This window comes from Pinus tabuliformis, chromosome 3_1, assembly GCF_031772625.1.
Source record: "Pinus tabuliformis cultivar Carrire ecotype Pingquan chromosome 3_1, CPIR1, whole genome shotgun sequence".
Classification (NCBI taxonomy): Eukaryota; Viridiplantae; Streptophyta; class Pinopsida; order Pinales; family Pinaceae; genus Pinus; species Pinus tabuliformis.
The window spans coordinates 626,913,905-626,918,360 of NC_142301.1; positions in this window are offsets into that span (position 1 = coordinate 626,913,905).

The following is a 4,456-nucleotide window of genomic DNA, read 5'->3' on the forward strand; positions in this document are numbered from 1 at the left end:
TATCTTTGTTGATTATGATCTTCTTAGTTAATGGATTGTAGAGTTTGTATGCTTTGGATTCATCATTGCCTCCAACAAATATGCATTTCTCCCCCTTGTTGTGCAACTTCTTCCTTAATCCATTCGCTACATGTGCATAAGAAACACATCCAAACACTCTCAAATGAGTGACATTATGCTTTCTTCTACTCCATGCTTTTCCAGGAATCATATTCTTGACACTTTTGGTTGGACACTTATTTATAATATATGTTGCACAAGCGACAACTTCAGCCCAATAATCATTTGGAAAATGCTTTTCCTTCAACATACTTCTTGACATTTCCATAATAGTCCTATTTTTCCTTTCTGCAACACCATTTTGTTGAGATGTATGCCTTGTTGTAAATTATTTGTGAATACCGTGCTCCCTGCAGAACCGAGGGAAGTCATTTGAGGTGTATTATCCACCTCTGTCAATCCTTTAAATTTCGATATAATGTCCACTTTACATTTCAACACGTGCTTTGTATTGATGGAAGCACTCAAACACTTAATTTTTTTGTTTTAAGAAGTAGACCCATGTCTTCCTTGTATAATCATCTATGAATGTTAAGAAATAATAGATGCCACCAATTAATGGTGTCGACATTGGTCCACATAAATCTAAATGGACAATCTCTAAGGGTGTGTTTTCCCTTATTAACTTTCCTTCTCGAAATGATTCTCTATCTTGTTTTCCCAAGATGCATCCTTCACATAAGTTGTCTGGTTTTTCTATGAGTGGAAATCCCTTCACCATACCTTTCCTATATAGCAAATTTAGACCTCCAAAATTAAGATGACCAAATATTAGATTCCATAACTAGTTTTCATCCTTGACCTCTGCTTGAAATTTGTTTTTGTAATAGAAGTTGTTTGTGTAACAACAACTACCTTTCTTTTGTCTTGTGAATCCAGTGACAGTTGTGCTTGTGCACCTTTTTCCTTCACATATGGTTTTATCATGAGGGGAAACATTCTATTTCTTTTCATTTGCACTTTTACAATCAACTGGTTGCTTGGAAATTTATCAAATATTGTGCATTCACCATTTTTGAAAAAAAAATTGTAGCCTTATCCTGAGATGTCCAATGCTTATGAGATTGTGCTTTAATCTTGGAACAAAATAGACTTCTGAAATATACTTCTTCTTCCCCTTCTTTGCTAAAATATCAACTCTTCCTTTTCTTATAAGTGACACTTTATTATCAGTCCTTAATATCATTTCAAATTTCACACTTTCATTTTGATTGGAAAACATTTTTATGTTCCCCGTCAGGTACTTACTACATCTTGAATCTAGAAACCATACATCTCTTTGTTTCTCTTGTGCTACATTTCAAGCTAATAACATGATGTCTTGGTTCTAATTTTCCTTTGTGAAATTTACATTTGATTTGTTACTAAGATCATGTTGCTTCTTCCTACATTCATTTTCATAATATCCATATTTCTTACAATAATGACATTGAACTTTAGATTTATCATACCTCTAACCTTGTGTTTGATTTTGGCTTGAACCTTTACTTGGATTTTGATTTCTTCCTCTTCTTCCACCTAAGCTTGAAGGGTTCTTTCCTTCACCTATGTGTGGACTTCTTCCTCTTCCTTTAGCATTTAATCTTCCTCTGCCTCTACCTTGATCAATAGAAACTTGTGTCGTGAAGGCATGCTCTAATGAATTATTTAATCTTCTATTCATCATGTGTTCATGAGAAATTAGTGATGTATGAAGCTTATCCACTGAAAATTGTGAGATATTTTTTGTCTCTTCTATAGCGAGAACAATAGGGTCAAATCTTGATGGAAAACTTCTTAAAATTTTCTCAACTATCCTCCTATCTTCAAGTGTCTCGCCATGAGACCTAATTTGAGTATCCAGTCCAATAAATTATGTGAAAAATGAGTCTATATTCTTAGACTCCTTCATATATATGGTTTCAAAATCTCTCTTTAGCATTTATAGCTTTGTTATCTTCACTTTTGCCATGCCGCAATAGGTTTTCTAGAGCATATCCCATGCTTGTTTGGACTTTGTTGTTGTTCAAGTCCTTGGGAAAATGCTCTCATGAACTACTTGAAAAATGTAGAAGAGGGCTTTTGAATCCTTCTTCCTATTGTCTCTCAACAAGTCTCTTTCTGCTTGTGACAAAGCATTATATGTTGTTGCATTTGTTGGTTATCGGAACCCATTCTCCACCAAATCTCAAATATCTTAAGAAGAAAACAAGGCCTTCATTGTGATAGCCCAATAGTCACAAAATTTTCCATTAAATTGAGGTATTTATGGGTTGGTCAAGCTTGTGCTTGATGTTGCTTCCATTTTTTATTGCATTATATGTTGTTGCATTTGTTGGTTATCGGAACCCATTCTCCACCAAATCTCAAATATCTTAAAAAGAAAACAAGGCCTTCATTGTGATAGCCCAATAGTCACAAAATTTTCCATTAAATTGAGGTATTTATGGGTTGGTCAAGCTTGTGCTTGATGTTGCTTCCATTTTTTATTGCATTATATGTTGTTGCATTTGTTGGTTATCGGAACCCATTCTCCACCAAATCTCAAATATCTTAAAAAGAAAACAAGGCCTTCATTGTGATAGCCCAATAGTCACAAAATTTTCCATTAAATTGAGGTATTTATGGGTTGGTCAAGCTTGTGCTTGATGTTGCTTCCATTTTTTATTGTTAAATAAAAACCGGTTGAACCTACTTTGATACCAATGTTTGTTTTCGAGAAAAAGGGTAAAACCTACAAAATTTATATGCAGTAACAACACACAGTGACATCACAACGAAATAACTCGAAGTAAAAACAAATTAACAACACTGTAAAACAAATAAAAAGAGGAGATGCACAGTAAAACTAGAAATATAAATGTTTAATTTAGCCTGCAAACAAAATACTTCGTATTAAGATTCTATGAGAAGCGAAAACAATTACAAAGCTAAAATTGAATACTTTGTATTAATATTATGTGGGAGGCGAAAATAATTACAAAGCTAAATATTAAGATTATGTGGGAGAGGAAAACAATTACAAAGCTAAAATTGAGACTTCAGGTCCTTCACTGTTGTGAAAGATATAAATTTTACACATTGTAACTGCTTTCTGTTATGTGTTATCAGAGACTATCAATTAGTAAAACTGCTCTTTGTTATTTTTCTCTTTTGGTTTATAGACCTCCTCAACTTCTCTCCAGGATACACCCTTGTAAAAACTTCGCTCTTCAAAACACTTATGTTATTGCATTAATATAAAAAAACTGGAAAATTCATAGGACGTCTGATCAATTTAACTTTTTATGAGGGGATAAAACAAATAAAAGAAAGTTATGCGCTGAGGGTCACTTAAATTAATTTTAACTTGAGTGTAATAGTCACCAACTCTACTTCCTCTGACCTATAACATATTAATTTGACATTCCTTCAGCTAATCAGAAAATTTGCTCGTTGCTGCAAAAGACAACTTACTTGATTTGCTTGGGTACTTTTTAAGATTGGATCATGTCAGTCATTAACGTGGTGGTTGGGAGTAATTTTCTAACACCATGGCCATTGGCGGTTGTGTCAGTTATCCTTGTTTTATACCTATTTCAAAAATAGGAAGTTATCCTTGTTTTATACCTATTTCAAAAATAGGAAGTTCTGTAGTAATGTATGTTTGTGGTACAGAAAATATTAACCTATTAGCATTGACTAATATAGGTTAATATTTTCTATACCAGAGCATAATTTTTAACTTGAGTAGCAGTGACCAAACCTCACTTTTAATTTACTTATTAAGAATATTCTAAAATATTCTATAAAAGTTAAATCTTTACTATTCACCTCATAATTTATGATAATTAAATTAAAATACTAAAATTCCTATTTTAGAATAACTATTACAATCAACCTAATAACATCATTCTTTAAAATCTTAAGATTAATTTAAAAAATAATTTAAATAATTTTGTATATCTCCATTTCCATAATAATAACATTTTAACATTAAATAATTATTAGAAAATAAAATGATACATAATTTAATATTTAAAATAAAAATATATTGTTTTGATTATAATATTGTTTTTTCAAATATAATATTACATATTAAATTTAAAAGCTTATATAAATCTAAAATATATATATTTTAAATGTTAACCCAGTGTATTTTTAATTAAACTTTGTCTTCTTAAATTTGGTTCTGCGGCGGTGTTCCTAAATTTGATTGTGCTAATATAGAAATAATGCTAATTAATATTTTAAGTCTGAACTATTTTCGATCTAACTCTTTTGACTTTACATTTAGTTATAAGAATTATATATTTTAAAATGTTAAAAATATGTTTTCCATATCAAATTTAGTTTTCGGCTGTGAAATTTTAGTTATTGCAGCGAGAGTAGTTTTTCAAGTCCATGGAAGACATGCTTTTGTTATATTATGTTATTT